Genomic DNA, 17,753 nt, shown 5'->3' with positions numbered 1-17,753 from the left:
AGATTCCAGCGTACATATACTGTACTTCCTAAAGGTAGATAAATTAATAACCAATTGACTTTTGGTTGGAATTCGAATGAACTTCTGATTATCTTTTGAAATTAGTAAGGAAATGGATAATACAACTATGCTAAAACTGAAATAATAATAAATCAACTTACAAAAATAATTTTGGTCCTTAAAAGCCATAAGTAATTTCACTTCTAGATACCTTTTTAAAGATTTCATTTGTTTGTAAATTGCTTAATAATGCTACACTTACACTTATTATTTCTGGAACTCCACGTCTGTCATTGAAAAAATGTATGATACATAACTGTGAAGTCTCTTTTTGGCTCTTGTGTCCTAAATTTAAATAAGAAAAAGCAAATGATTCAAGAAATGTGAGCTGGTGAAAATTAAATACTCAATTAATAAAATAATTACTACCAAAAGAATATTTTATTAATTCTATACAAAAGATGGATTACACAGAACAGATGGCCCGAAATCATAGATTTATACACAACATACAGCATGAAACGATCATCAAAAAATGCTTTTTGTACACAATAACATCTTTCAAACGAAGTGAAATAGCCAATAAGTTCAATAAATATTATGCTAATAAGTAATAACTATAATTAATAATTATCTACAAGCTGTAAAAGGGAATAAAATAGTATATTGTTGAAATTAGGGGGTTATGGTTTATTACGTGAATTTATAATTTTAATTACTTTTACTACATTTAATTATATTTTAATTTCTATTAGATTAGTTGGTGGTGTGGTTGTTAGTTTTATCTGTGTACGTCAGACTATTAAGGAAAAACTGAAAGAAATATTAAATCTACTATCTACTTTATATAACAATATTTAATCAAGAACTGAATATTACTATTAATTTAATAACATAAGACCCAAAACATCTCCAAATCCAGACAATACACATGCTGATTTTCTTAAATATGTTGGCAAACAAGCAAACTCACTACTTTTATCTTGTAATCTCATCTAAAATACAATATCTGTCTGGAGAAAATCTATCATAACATCAATTTTGAAAAGCAATTATTCAACTAATATCTTTTCGAGTTATCGACAGATACCACTTACTAGTATGATAGCCAAAATTATGGAAGAGATGATTTCATAGATTGAATTGGTTCCTGGAATCTAGTAACTAACTTTCATTTTATTGGGTTGACTTTAGAGAATTGCATTCAACAAATGGACAGATTTTAAATTTTAGTCAAGATATTAAAGATATTTTAAACAGAAAACAAAACAACCTAACAATTTTAATTTATTTTCAAGGATCATATGGCTCTGTAGATATAAATCACTTAAGAAATTGCAAACTTAGGGTGTCCATGATAAAGTGTTACACTGGGTCAGTGACTTGATTATTTGATTCATTGTCACAAATATGTAAATAGAGACAGATTCATCTGGGCTTCCCACATTGTTGTTTTCAGGAATACATTTTCCAATATTAATGTCGATGGTCTAACTAAAGAAATAGATCTTATGATAATCTCATAATTTGCAGATAATATGGTTGTCTAGAACAAAAAATCACAGTCCACAAATATTAATAAACTGAGCCAAAATCCCAACAGACTTTTTGACTCTACTTGGAGAACTCAAACTTGCTCAATTAAGGGAAACTTTACTAATAAAACACAATCCCAAGTTATTTCAAAATGAATAGTAAATAAGTTAACTTTAACAGATGATGTTAAGAAATGTGATACTTCTCCAGACATTTTAAAAATCATTAGAAACGATAAATGATCTGGTCAGTGAGTGACTACATACAGTATTTTTTATAGATGGATCCTGTTTACCAAGCCATAGATGTAGTGGTGTTGTAGTACAATACCAGTATATTCCCTTTTACAGGGAATTATATTCAAACACTTGTTTGCCCCATTTTAACCGTGACAACGCTTTTTAGCTTTTTAAACATTCTGGTTATTGTATTGTGTTTGTGTTTAGTGAAAGATTTTAGATAAGGGCGCAAATAGCCATAGTAGCTGACGCGCCCTTTTTAAACGCCACTAACTAACTAACTTCAAACACTGACTAATTTTGATAGTGAAAATTTAGATACACTTTTAAGCTTACAAAATCTCCAGTATCGACTTCATAAATCTGAGAAGGCTGTCATACTATCAGATTCAAAATCAGATGTTCTTGCTGCAGTAATGGACGTAACAGCATGAAATCTCAATATTTTACAGTGTTTTAATATTTTAAGCAAAATGGTCGAATTACATCGACGACTGGTACTTCCGTGGATCCATGAACTTTATGGAGTGGGAGGTAATGAGGTAGCTGAAAGGTAGCAAAATTACTTAAGGTTATCTATACCTGCATCTTACCACACTGTTAAAAGAATAACAAGATCAGAACATGACAATGTGGTAACAAAAATCGGAATGATTCTAAAGCAAATGAAAAAATTGCAATAGGCCATCCGGCGTCTGCTCCACGATGGAGGAAAATCCTCAGAAGAAACCAACTAATCAGACCAAATGGGGGATCCAAACTACCCTCGAGTGCAGCTCTGAATTTGCAGGCCAACGAGTCTACCGACTAAGCTACATTGGTGGCTCCACTAAAAATATGAAGTACATGGCACTCAGATTATTAAATTGACAAACCTAAACAATTATTCATCAGTTAAGCTATAAAATATAATACATAGCAAGCAAGTTAATTCAATTTAAAAGTATAAACAATTCAATCAGTTGAAATATACAGAAACTGATAATAAATATCATGCAAATTACTTCACATTACAAGCATAAACAATTCATCACTTGTGGTATACAGCCTACTATTTAATTTACAGCACATACAATTCATCAGTTAAGCTATAGACCTACAGTCTACTATTCAATTTACAGCATATATAATTCATCAATTAAGCGAAACAAAAATATAGTACAATACATAGTAAAAATAATACACCTAATTTAATAACTGAACTTCTATGAAAATCTACAGTGGCAGTACTCATATTATCACAGGCCATGATTGTCTCAAATATTTACAAAGAACTGATATTTCAGAATCTCCCCATGCCATTTCTGAAATCTCAATGAAGATATGGATCATTGTCTTGACTGTTTAACTTTACACAGCTTTCAATCATCTGGTTAAATATTGGAGTGCAAGATAACAAATGACATCAACTGCTGAACACTTGGTATCAATCAACCAACAACTTCATTGCATTAAAGGGGAAAAAAAACTGAAAGAATTAATTGTATATAGACACAACACATAAGACAAGGCAGCTTCAGAACAGTAATTGGCAAGGCTCTGTTGTTTTAGGATTCTTATGTAGATTCAATTTCACCTGAAAGAAAAAAGTAGCATCTATAAGTAGTAGTAGTAGTAGTAAAGATAATAATAATAATAATAATAATAATAATAATAATAATAATGACTGTAAAGTATGGAAATTAATATTGCAATGTAATATCAAAAGGTGATTTCACACCATCAACTCTTATCATTTAGTACAACAAATCTATTATATTCAGTTGCAATCACCAGTAGCTGTTCTTTCCTCCATTTTGTTGTTGGCTGATTTTTCACAAGTCTGCTATGATATGCAGCACTATCCATGACAATAACGCATTGCCCTAATGTTCTCAGGTCAACAACTGTGTTTGCACCCACTTCTCAACTACAGGGCTATTCATAGCACTATGGTAGTCCTGACTTTTCTTTCAATTGCATGAAAAAATTAAATCAGCACCTGCAATAAAAATTATACCTGGGCATATAATTACGTCACATGAATTCACAGCATTTAAATAAAGAAAATAAAACATAACATAACATAACATGACATGACATGAGATCCTCTTTGGTGAAAGGCTTTCCCACGTTTTTATTTAGTCACCAATTTTTATATTTTTGTACCCTGATTTAAAAAATTACTCTTGCCAAATTTATGTAAAATATAAATCAATATAACTTACCGAGTATAAATCCACCTTTCGTTCCGGCATCTAATCTTCCACCCTCATTTGTTGGTCTATGAATAACACCATTCATGTCACTGGAAACTTCACCTGGTTTATTTCATGAATAAGTGGGTGATCATACTTAAAAAAACAGAGAGAGAAAAGCAATTCACATTGACACTCTAAGAGACACAAAAATTTTAAAGACAGGAAAACCGTTCAAGAATTTTATAACTAACCTCTAGTTATAATATGAAACTATTAATTGCAAAACATGTTGTTCCCATCTGAATTCATTACTAGTAGCCTATATTAATTGCAATTTCATATTCCACATAAGTGTTAATCTATTTGTTAGTAAAAAATTCAATCACTCAATGTCTCACAATACATTGAAATTTACCATTCATAAAAATCCAAGTCTCATCCAAGAATACTACGGGTTTAGAGTTCTCATGCTCCACATTTCTTATATATTCTCTTAAAAACGAATAACATCACTTTCTCATACATGTGTATAAGGATCCCCTTTGCTCCATAGAAATTTCATCTCTTTCAAAATTTTTTTCACCGATGATAAGGATACTCTAAATAAATATGTTTCATAATCATCATTCATATGTTCCAGAACTTTTGCTGCTGTTAGTACTTCCCCTGTAACAGTAAATGAAAATTATGCCATATTTTTATACATAGGCCTATGACTAATATCAGAATTACATTGCATAAATCAACACAATAATTCCTGTAACTTCCCTACCTTTATGTAACTTGTCATAAATAAATCTCGCAATTGCATCTTTCGTAAAATCATCAGCATCAGTCACTGGATGTTTACGTAGTCTATGTTTTCCTGGTGTCACGAGTGGGGTCCCCTTGTGTGAATTGATCACTTTCGTGGCTGTAGTTAAGCCAAGCTGTAATAACAAACAATAACATAATACTTCTAAAAATTGTTATATCATAAAATTCATGCATAATACCAACATTTACAGCTATATGAATAGAAAATGATCAACATGTTAGGTTGGGTCTACGATAGGTTTAAGTAGGCTAATATTTAGGTAATTCTCCAGAAAAGCTACACCAAAGAAGGCATAATTTTATTTTGTTTAATTGATTTCTGTGATATTTACATAGTGATGAACACGTGGTTTTAGTGCACAGCCACAAATACTTTCAGCACAAAAATCCTTTGACACTTACCTGTATATTCTAATGCATTGTTGTAGTCCCTCCCTCAAACTTGTTACTAATTACCAATATAACATGCGAGAGGTCCAGGACGAAGAGAAATGGTTAGTTTCCCAGTAGTGCGTCCTCGTCCTCTCGAGTGTTATATCTTAACAAGTACTTTGGGTGGGGTAGCTTTTCTGAAGAAACACCATATTTAATATTACTTAGACCAGTCATGAATAAATTATTCAGCCAGAGTCAACGTTCCTATGCTTTATAGAGTATGTTATATAGTTATTATATAAAACTGAATTATTTTTAAGCACCATAACAGGCCAACATTCATGTAATATTTGCTGCAATATCAAGTTAATAATTACAATATGACTTGTATTTTCTTCGGCCGATGTTGCATGTAAATTGTGATCTGAACGGTTAATTTAATACCAAAAGAGAAAACTGGAAATTTACTTTCGTGCTGTTTGATTACTTGTTCGTCTAATTTGTAAATGTATTTAAGCTATCACCTACTGCAGTATTACAGTATCTTAAATGTATTTAGTTTGGCAATATGAAAATCACTGACTTGATTAAACATTACGCCTAACCTAAAAATTTGTTTTGTTTGACCACAATCATGAAATTATTAGTGCAAACTCCTAAAACTGAATACCACTTTGAAATGTATGCTTAAGAATACTTACTCCTAATAATTGTCCTATTCTGGTTGTAATTGCTGTCTCCGTTAGCATAATTCCTTCTTCATTATCTTCTTTCTTCAACTCATTATACACGTGAACTACAGATTTCTGAAGCGTACTCTGAATGCCACACATTTTCTTCCTTGGAGGAGTCACTGCAACACTATTTCATTTTTTTGACATAGTAATAAAAATCTAAACACGAAAGAAATTCATTAAAATTTGAAATAATATTTCTATCCATTACCCACGTGCATTATCACGCCCAAGTATATTATATTCATTCGTACTTATCTGACTATTCTTGAATTATAACCACAACGCAACACATAACATAACTATTATGTATTAATATTAATACTAATATTAATTAATTATGAATAAGTTCGAATTTCACTACCTTCCAGTAACCGGCTGAGAAATCTAGTACAATTTTAATTTCATGGAACTCCAGTACCGGCAAATATTGTCGATATTTGCCTCAGCTGCCAACATACCGGTTACAAAATCACTACCATTTATAGTATTTTTCAGTATCGAAATTCGAAACGAAGTTGGCAAAAGAAAATTCAACCTTCAAACTAGAAAATCACCATAATCCACTAGCATTTGTAGTAATGGGGGAAAAATGGTTAGGTTTCACCCTTAGGGTATCAAGTTACCTGGTCTTCCCTTTATAAAGGTTACTGCTGTCAGCTTACAATTTACTTAGTATAGCCATTACTACGAACATCGTTGAAGGGTTCACAAATGACGAAGTAAAAAAAATAAGATTACAAGCGCGTCAAAAACAACAGTACCGGTAATTGACTATCATCAGAATTGGTTTATGTGTGTGGAATAATTTCAAAGGTGGCCAACATTACAGGTTTCAACATCTCTTTCACTTGTAAAGCACAGTAGAGTTTAATAATATCAGCAAGTTTCATGGTCAATGAACAAATATTTTTATATCAGTTGCCATAACTTTAAATTGTCATATATTTTCATGAAATAAGCTTCTTAGCTCCGAGACATTGCTTTATGGCATAGTACTTGATTACTAAGTGCCCCAGATATCTTCATACGCAATTGATGATTAAGTTTGTGTTCTCGTTGCCAAAAAGGTGATGGAAATGATTATAACATATTATGTATTCGTATGTTTGTTTTATGGGGCCTCAATTGATTCTTGTCTCTTTATGGGGTACCATAATTTTTGTAAACATTCAATATATTTTAACTTCTGATTTCTTAAAATTAATTATAAGACAGTAAGAACTTATTGTCAAATTGCAACGTAATATAAATTGTTTTATTTGTCAATAAATAAGAGTGACTATAATTGTTACAAGAATAATGGAACAAATCAGAGTTGCATCTCTCTCCCATTACTACCAGTATGGTCCTACCAGTATATTCTTTTTTCCATGATGCTTAAAAATATATAATTTATATTGGAATATGTTTATTATGAATTATTTTACGTTAATGGATAATAAGTGATACTGCTTAAATTAAAATAGATGGTAAAACATTTACCGGTACTAAAAAGGAAGAAAGAACGTTTTCATTAAGATATCGAAATTGATTTGTTGTATTTCTAGTTCTAACATGGAATAAATGTATATTAGATAATGAAATCCCGTAAATAGTGACAATATTATAAGTTAGAACAAAATTTCTTAGGAAATGGGATGAAATGCAGTGCAGCTAATGTACCATTTGAAACAGAATATACAGTATAGTCACTCTTATCACAAAATGAAGTAATTTTGTATACATATTAGCATAAAAATATCATACACTCGTATAATTATTTCAAAACAATATTTCTATTATTATTTAATAGTATGAATACAAATTAAATTAATTACGTATTTGTGACTTCTACAAAGATGCACTATTTTTATGATTATTTTCGCCCATTCTTATGCAACAACCTGTGCTTCCTGTATCAAGTTTTGTTACCTTAATTTGGGCGTAGTACCTAAGACACTTACTAAGTATTAGTATTATCATCTTATATTTGATAATGTTTATTTTGAAAGTAACTTGCTACTCACGGATTGTTAGTTTTGTGTGTTTTTATTTCAGTTTATTTAATTTAGATTTCTTTTTGATGTTTAATTGTTTTTCAAACATAGAGATGGACCCATTAAGTTAGGGAACACACACACATAAACATAAGTGTATGGTTGAAGACTTTTTTAAGTTACCACATAGTTCTTGCAGTTTTATTCTAGGTTGTACTGTGGTAACTGAAACCAAGTGATGTTTATACATTCCAGATACTGTGATTTCTTTATCAAGTCTGACCAAGAGTTCTTATTATAAAGAGTCTGGGAGATGACGATGCTTGACAACCTGAATGTGATGAAACATGTAATATCCAATAACCCTTGTTCCACATTTCATCACTTCGTTTTAAATATATAATATAAAACACAAAAAAATTATAGACTTTCTAAATCTTTGAATATATCTGTGTGACCCTCATGTTAAAACACCTGTTTATTTCTAAACGTCACCTTTGTTAACTGAGTTGCGAGAAGATTGCCTTAAATTTCTGTGTAAAATTGCAAAAGATTTCCATGTTCCATCATGAGTTTTGGTTTGTCCTTGCTGTATGCTATGTTATTTCCCTTGTAACATCTGAATATTTGAGGTTGGAATTGAAGAGTATTAGTAAACTACTGTACTTAAAAAAAGCGAAGTTATTGTCTGCCAATGTACATAATTACTGTTGCTTAATTTTCAGAAACATCAAAATACTTTTTATATAGAGACTGTATATTTAGCCACCATTTTCTTCTCCCATGAGATGATACAGATTAGTGACAATGTCAAGGAAGATGGATATGAAATAGTATTGTTTTATAGCGGCCCTTTCCCTTTCATTGTTAATATTGGTACTTAACAACTGCAAGTTTGTTGTAATAACGTAGATAGAGATCTCAACTCATGGGTTCACAATTTGTTATAATAGATTTCATAGCACATTAAACATGGATATGAAGAAAAAAAGTACTTAAACCATTTTGTGATTTTTAGAGGTTGAATTTTAATTAATCAACCAAATTGTTTGCTCAGAAAAAAAATTGTAAACAAAGCACTATATTGCATTATGCTGCTATGTATAACTGTAGATCTATTCCCATAACGTCCCGCCAGGGGGCTGGGACTTGACTATCCACCCTGCTAACAACTCTGCGGCGCAAACAGTGTGACGTCACCACAGTGCGCGAGCGACCATTGAGACTCGACGGCGGAGTGGCAGGTGTCAAGGACTATTCACCCACCTGCCGGTTCAAACAGCCGCGTCGTTCATCTAGTCATATAAGTCACTCTGATGCGCACGCACTCGCTCGGCTTCGTTTTTGAGTAATTCCCTCCAGACTGAAGAAGAATTTATGTAAATTATATATTGTCCATTTTACATCGCAAAGAAAAAGAGAAACTCCTTATTGTAAATAAGAGAATGAAAGTGTCTATCTTAGAGTGCAGCACAGATTTTCTTTCCCAGTTTATTTTTTTGAATTATTATTTTGTATATGTGAGTTTGATGTTGGCAATAATTGAAACTTAAAAAAAAAAGTAATCCGGTCCATATTTTGTCAGCTAAGTAAAATGATGATAACACATTTTGAAGGACTTGATGTACATGTTATAATCTGCAGACATGACTACTTGTGTGCGCTGTGTCTAATCAAGATAAGAAAAAGCTTTTGTTAATCAATATAGCAACACTATCTGTTACAAATTATTACCTGATTTTTTCTAGACGCAAAAGGAGAAAAAAATATAACAACTGTAGGAACATTAATAGTCTTGTAGTTTTGAGAGATTAGCAGGAAAAAGTAGCCTTTTAACATTCTTTTTAGTAGTGAAATAACCTCTGGCAAGTGAGACACTTGATTGTAGTTTGACGCAAGGCAAGTCGGGATTCTGTCTGCTCATATATGCAGAACTGGAAGAAAAAAAACCTGACATTTGTTTGCAGACAAGGAAATAATGATAATTTAAGGCTTTTCATAAAGTATGTGTGCAATGTTTCCTAGCTCCACATCATTGTTGGTTCAGGTCCTGCCTGTACTTAATACATGTAGTTGTACAATTTATGGAAATTAAGAAAAAATATATATATTGTATTGGGGAACCAGATGCAATTTATGTGCACTCATTGTCACCTTTATCACACAGTACTTATATGCATGCATGACTTGCAATTCGGACGTCCAAGATTATACGTACAAAGTGTAAACATAGGTTTGTTGGTTTGTATTGTTTACAGTAAGATTAATTGAAATTATTATTTTTTAAAGGGATGTAACTCACCGTTTCATTTTTTTTCTCCCATATATATAGTAAAACCCCAATAAGACGCTGTTCAAGAGACTGCGTGTAAACCGCATATTAACCAGGACCATGTATTGGGCGGGCATAGGCCTACTAATTTTGACTTATATACAATATCTAAGTTATTAGAATTTTTCTTTACTGAAATACATGATTCATGAAAGGTAATGCAGTATTACTTCATTATGTAATTACTGTACTGTACGTCAAAGGTAAATTATGTACTGTACTTAATTCTTTCGAAAAAAGTCATACTGTACTCCAACCAGGAGAAAATCTCAGGGGAATGAGACGCAGCGGGGTAATGCTATGAATGAATGTTGATGTCGTAAGATGTCATAAGTTCACACACGTGGGTACACGCATCTCCATTGGCTAACTGTCAAAGCACAAACGATAACACTGATACACACAGAAAATACCTAGTTACAAAATTAGATCACGGTTAATTTCCTGGTCTTTTAATCCCTCCATACAGGAAATAACATATGCAGGAGAGCGCATGTTTTTTAAACTGACGTTATAACAGTAATATTATCTATCTACTTCGCTCCAATAGATGACACAGTAGTAAGCACATTCCTTTTACGGTTAATCTCCTGGTTGGAGAACAGTATACAGTTGTTTGTCATGTGCGTGTTCTCATGTTTATAACATTTCACTTTCCTACGCTTGCATCCTTCCAATGTCGCAGCTGCAGTGATTGAGTCGCGATTTCTTATTATCGTCCTTAATATCGATAATGGGATTCCTAATGAATCTGATTAACAGTACTATTTTCATTGTACTTTCGTAAGATATCTAATTTTTCCGACATAGAAAACGCTTTTCGTTTAACACTCATTGTAACCACACTCACAGACACTTCAGTACACTAAAGGGCAACAAACTGACCAACAAAAAGTTCCAGAATTTTATTACAGCCGAGTGAGGAATACTGCTTGAGATAGAGGGTTAGCAAGAAGGTGGAATATTGTAACTGTATGTAGGCTTTAAGCGCGCAGGTAAAGAGTCGAATTAGAGAGCGTAACAAGAGGGTGGGGTTTTGTACAGTATGAAGGTTTAAATGCGCAGGTAAAGGGTCGAATACTTTTCAGGTTAATGGTACCAGTCAATGGCCAAAATCTTTCATTGCTGTTACATTGCTGAAAAATACGTAGAAAATATTCCACAAAAATAGCATATTCTGCAGGACTAGAGCGCAACAAACGGGGTATTTCATAAAGGTGTTATATAATGAAATGTGCAGGGAGCGGACTAAAAAGCATATTACACAGGATAGCGTAATAAGCGGGCGCATCTTATCGAGGTTTTACTGTAGTAAGTACATAGGCTTACTGATTAGTGTTAAAAGGTATTTGTCATGCCTCCTATTCAGTGAGTATTGAATGTCAAAGTTTACAGTTTTTTTTTTAACTGGCATATATCACAAGCTAGCAGGACTGTGAACTGCCTAATGTTACATTTTGGCGCTCATTTAGCACAATGGTTTACAAGTATGCTGCATCTTTTTTCTATGAACATCAAAGTGATGCCCGTAATTTTCATAATGAGTGATATTGATAGTGCCTACAGTAATGTTGATCAGGTCATTAGACGTCAGAGAAAAAGTGAAGGAGATTCTTCTTCTTATAAAGGAATAAAATAAAAGCAGTCTGATTGAAAGCTGAAGGTTATATCGACAACAGAGGTAAGGAAGTTCAGGCAAAGAAACAGAATTCTCTTGCAGGTAAGCTTATTTTTTGTTATACGAGGCGTGTCTTAAAGCAAGTTCTGTTTTCAATTATAGCCATCGTATCGCTGCAATCATTATTTTGCACATGCGTGTTTTCTTCTTCAGTCCTCAAGCAAGCTGTGCATGCAGTTTCAGAGCTTCAGTTCGTGTGTGTGGTTAGTTGTGATCAGTTGAAATGTTTAAAGTGATCGAGCACCCCACCGACTGTGAGATGCGGTCTGTTATCCGTTTCTTGAATGCGAGAAACATCAAACTGGCTGACATTCATCGTCAACTTTGTGAGTTGTATGGTGATGATGCCATTAGTGATGAAATGGTCAGGAGATGGGTTAGGAAGTTCAACGAGGTCCGTGTCTCTGTGCATGACGAGCAGGGTACCAGTTGGCCATCTTTGATCAATGACGATTTGGTGCGTGCTGTCGATGAAAAAATTCATGAGGACAGGAGGTTCACAATTTCTTCGCTTTCCTTCAATTTTCCACAAATGTCGCCGAGTGTTCTCTACAAAATTGTGACAGATCAATTACGATATCGAAAATTGTGCTCACGATGGGTACCCAAGATGTTCACCGAGGAACACAAAACCAAACGAGCTTCCAGTGCGTTGAGCTTTCTCACGTTACATGAGCAAGGCGATGAGTTTCTTGACCATATCGTGACAGGTGACGAGACTTGGGTGTCTCACATGACACCTGAATCGAAGCAGCAGTCCATGGAATGAAGACACACTGCATCGCCAAGGAAAAAGAAATTCAAACAAACCATGTCAACACGCAAGGTTATGTGCACTTTTTTTTGGGACAGAAAAGGAGTCCTACTCATCGAATTCTTGCCTCGGGGTGAACCATTAATAGAGGAAACTATTGTCAGACCTTGAAGCTCCATCGCACAATTCAGAACAAGAGACGTGGGATGCTGACCGACGGAGTTGTGTTGCTTCATGACACACACAGCTCGTGACACCCAAAATCTCATCCCGAAATTTGCCTGGGAACAAATTGACCATCCCACCTACAGCCCGGATTTGGCTCCGAGTGACTTTCATCTCTTCCTGCACCTCAAGAAGTTCCTGGGTGATGAACGTTTTGATGGTGACGATGAAGTGAAAACAGCAGTGAGGGAGTGGTTCACATCGCAGTCGAGCGAATTCTACAATGAGGGGATAGAAAGACTTATGCCACGACTCGATAAATGCTTCAATAATGGTGGAGATTATGTTGAGAAGTAATTGAAGTGTGGGGAATACATGCAACAAAAATGGTTTGTAAATATCTTCCTGTTTACTTTCTACACCCTTTTGGAACTTACTTTAAGAACACGCCTCGTAATTGTTTTATTAATAGGATTAATTAATATGATTCACAAAGCAATATAGGCATTTTAACTACATAATCCAAACAAACGTAAGCCTTAGTAATTTTCCAAGTGAAGGTGTTTGTCTGCGATTGATTTAGATTACACATGAGAATGTTAATATTGCAGTGCTAAAAATAATTTTCAATCATTATGTTTCTTTTACTGAGGATGTCCTTCTGAGTCCTGAGAGTATAGTATACTATACTATACTTCATATTGGTACTTAACAACTGCAAGTTTGTTGTAATAACATAGATAGAGACCTCAACTCATGGTTCACAATTTGTGAACTTCATACATTATTATGATATAAGATATATGTGCAGAGACCCGAAATACAGTTCGTCCCCTAACAGTAACCTGCCGAATTTTTTCAGCATTTTTCCTCATGTTAGTGACTTTTCTTGAAGTGTAGAATTATATTGAACTTTAATAATAAAACAACAAATGTCTCAGGACTCAGGAGGTTATGCTACTGGAGCTAAATGTCAGCTGTAAGCAGTATGGGAAGAAGATAAATGCAAACAGGACGAAGACTATAGTTATCGGAAGAAAAATAAATACGGTAAACGTGCGAATTCTAAATGAAGTACTGGTAGTGGACAGCTTTAAATACTTAGGGTGTACTATAAGCAGTAACATGAGCTGCTCTGCCAGGAAGTCAAAACGAGGATAGCAATTGGCAAGGAAGTACCAGCATTGTTGTTGCGTTGATCTGGTAATGATTTTCTATGGGCTCATATTTAATATCTTTTTGAAGTGTTTGAGAGTTTTCTAGTGATTATTTTTCTTGAATTGTGTTGTGGAAGTAATTATCTTTCCAAATTAATGTTAGGAGCGAAATACATACTCTATTTTTAGAATATTTTAGTGCTTTATTGCCGTTCTTGCTATCTTAAAATTATTTATTCTGCATAGCAGCGCTTATTTCTTTTAATCTTATGTAGAGATACGTTTAAATTAACTTAATATATTGAGACTCAGTTGGTAGAGCAGCTGGCTACGTACTGGAAGGTCCGGGGTTCGATCCCAGGTGGTGACAGGATTTTTTCTCGTTGCCAAACTTTCAGAACGGCCCCGAGGTTCACTCAGCCTCCTATAAAATTGAGTACCGGGTCTTTCCCGGGGGTAAAAGGCGGTCAGAGCGTGGTGCCGAGGTCATGGAAAGCATGGGGCTCTACCTCCATGCCCCCCCAGTGCCTTCATGGCATGTTACGGGGATACCTTTACCTTTTTACCTTTTACATGCTATATAGGATTATACAATATTCTTACCGGAAGATTTTCAAGAAGTGTGATATAAAATTTGGTATGTATAGACATGTTAGTGACTATTCTGAAGAAATTAATAAAGAGAACGGATCCGATTGAAATCTGTGGCGTTCAGTGAGTTAGGAGAACTAACCAATTTGCTTCATATAACAAACAGATAAGTAAATTATAAATACCGGTATTGCTTTTATACTTTTGCAATCTTGGAATCTGTGATGTTGTTAACTGTTTTGCACATACTAATTTCTTAGAATTTATGAACATTATACAGCTGCGTTTTTCTTCATTAACGAAGGACCAAGTATTAAAAAAGTGTACATAATAACGTACACAACAACGATTGAAATCTGCACATTCATTATTATTTTATTTTACAATATAGCTAACTATCCAATTTAGTTAATATGTCAAAATTAAGAGATCCATCCACGTCTTCTTGTAACCCGCCTATTAAAACTATGTGCAAGATATGCAATAAGACATTCACTTCATGTGAAATAAATATACATATGTAGGCTGACCAGACGTCCCCATTTTGTCCCTGGAAATTAATTTTGTCTCCAGAAGTTTTGATTTTGTTTCAATAACATTATACACATGAATATTTAAGTATCGTGATGAAACTGCTGTGATTCATGCACATTTCTGAACGGTTCTCAGTATGAGACACAAGAACCAGCGAGCACAGTATGAGATAGTCACTCTTTAAGAAGAACAGCATCTTCGTCTTCATTCGCGTTGCGTGGAAGCGATAGAACTGCCACAGCGTTCATTTCTAAGTAGATAAAAAAAATGAGGAGTTTCGTGACAAACCAACAGGTGAAAAGTGGTATGATATTTTCAACATTTCAAAAAAAAAAGTCCATTACATTTGAAAATCTTCTCAAAATAGTGCCATTAATCATGTGTCTTTCAGTCAGTAATTAATCAGTTGAAAGACTTTTCTCCACATTGAACTCAATCTGGACTGATGAAAAGTCAAGAAAGAAAATTGAAACATGTTTGTTACAAGTGAAAACAAACTTTCATTTCTCATGTGAAGAACTTAGTTTGAAGCTGTATGGGAATGAACAGATCCTTAAAAAAGATACATTCTTCAGACAAGTACTTGTAAAATGTGTATGTTAGAGTTCAGTGTGTACAATATTATGTAAAAGACTTCCATGTTGCGTCAGTACTGAAATTGAATTCTTAGTGGATATAATTATGTATAGAAGTTACGTGTGTTTATGCATTTAGTTCAAAAAGTTAAGATACTGTACAAATTTAGTGTGCAAAGTTCTATCATTATACCTATCTACTGTTACATGTATTTTCTGCAACATTTCAACGGAGAGTGACTAGATAAGCGTTTGTGTTTTTTTTTTAATTACCGATGTTCCCTGCTGGACCATAAAAAATCTGGTCAGCCTATACATATGGTTAGAAATCATCCATCTTTCCAAGATTCTGTTAATGACAGTATATTTCAAATTAACTTCAATTTTTCCATGGTCACTCAAGCTGATGATGATACATTGGGGGACTCTTACAGCATTTATGGAAAATTTTTTTAATCTCTTTCAATTCTTATAAGTAAGGCACATTTCAATGCTTATAGGAAAACGTTAACTTCTAAGAATGACAATCCAAAACATAATGTCTTGAAACCAGAGGAAACAAACAAATTAATGCCAATAGTAAGACTGATATCAACCATGATAGAGTTCACAATAAGATCAGAAAACAAATGAAAAACCACAAGCTATTATAGAATTTGAGAAAAGGTTAACAGACATATTACTACATTCTGACATTGATTCCTTACAGTTATTCTATCAAGAATTAGTTGAGTACTTAGGGGATGCAATACCTTATCTTCATGGTCCGAAACATCCTGCCATCCGATATTATAATCTTAGGAAAAAGACACAAACAAGGCATATCAGTTCATATATGCCTAATAAAAACTCTGAAAGATTATCAAAAAATCTGCGAGAGTATAATAGAAGAAGATATCAATACGAAGTCTCCCAATATCTTTACTATAACCAGCACCGTAAAGTAGTCAGGAATATAATGAAAAATCAGAATAACATTAAATGCAAACTCCCGAGTTCTTCAGTTTACCATCATTTCCAAAGAATCTTTGAGGATAAAAATGATTTATCTCCTTTACCAGAAATAGTACTGAAGATGATATAGAAATACGTGAAGAAGAAATTAACTCTGCTCTTATTGTTAATCAGATCAAAATAAACACATCAACAGGACCGAATCGGATTATTGTTCGAGTTTTGAAGTGCGTACTCTTATAGGACTGCGCGCTCTTAGAGGAAGCTACCATATTTTAATACGTTTTGCTTTCGCCAGTTTCCCTAGGCCTATACCTATTGGAAACCATTGCAAGAGCAACGCTTAAGTCGAAGAGCACACTTTGTAAATTATAATCCGACAGTTAACTTCTTTGCCAGAGTTCATTTTTTGTAATAAAAGTTGCTCATAAACGTATGCGAAGCCAAAATATATTCAGCATCTTCGCTGCAAATTTATACAGGGTGTTAAAAAAATATCCAATATTTTAGGAGGTGATAGCATACATCAAAACAAGAAAATAATGTCTAATAAACATGGGACCTACAACACATACTTTCTGAGATCTGAACACTTGTTCATAGGAGGTGCTTCAATGTGATGTCCATTTATGACAATGCATTTCTCTGCCCTACAATACAGCAGACTACCAGATAATCATACCGTAGTTGACACCTCTGGCATGGAATAATGGTACGTCGCAAGGAATACTGAAAACAAAAGACTGATTGCGGATATGAGTGGGATTCAGCAGAGATGGTGTTGTGAATTTGCGTAATCAGCATGAAAACCCCCATGCAGTTGAAGAAACAAGACATCAGCACTGATTCTCAATCAACGTATGGGCAGGCGTTCTTAGTGATAGATTAATAGGGCCATACGTTCTACCACAGAGATTAACTGGGGATCGTTATCAGGACTTTCTTATTAACGTATTAAAACAAATTTCAAAGAGTGCGTGATTCCTTACGCCGAAGGACAGAGGAATACATTGCCATGAATGGACGTCACATTGAGCACCTCCTATGAACAAGTGTTCAGATCTCAGAAAGTATGTGTTGTAGGACCCATGTTCATTAGACATTTTCTTGTTTTGATGCATACTAAAATATTGGATACTTTTTTAACACCCTAT

At 33.8% G+C, this 17,753-nt stretch overlaps 1 long non-coding RNA gene across 1 annotated transcript; it reads right to left on the bottom strand.

Annotated features, from left to right (window-relative positions):
• Positions 1-312: 312 nt before the first annotated feature.
• Positions 313-6,286, bottom strand: LOC138702999 (uncharacterized). The gene is made up of 6 exons (XR_011332936.1): positions 5,848-6,286; positions 4,728-4,884; positions 4,371-4,621; positions 3,983-4,108; positions 3,549-3,756; positions 313-3,351 (listed from the first exon to the last, which is right to left on the bottom strand). It is a non-coding gene; the product is annotated as an uncharacterized lncRNA (long non-coding RNA).
• Positions 6,287-17,753: the final 11,467 nt, after the last annotated feature.

This window comes from Periplaneta americana, chromosome 1 (genome assembly GCF_040183065.1).
Source record: "Periplaneta americana isolate PAMFEO1 chromosome 1, P.americana_PAMFEO1_priV1, whole genome shotgun sequence".
Taxonomy (NCBI): Eukaryota; Metazoa; Arthropoda; class Insecta; order Blattodea; family Blattidae; genus Periplaneta; species Periplaneta americana.
The sequence above is the reverse complement of the archived record's forward strand: the minus strand, read 5'-3'. Positions and strand labels throughout refer to the sequence as shown.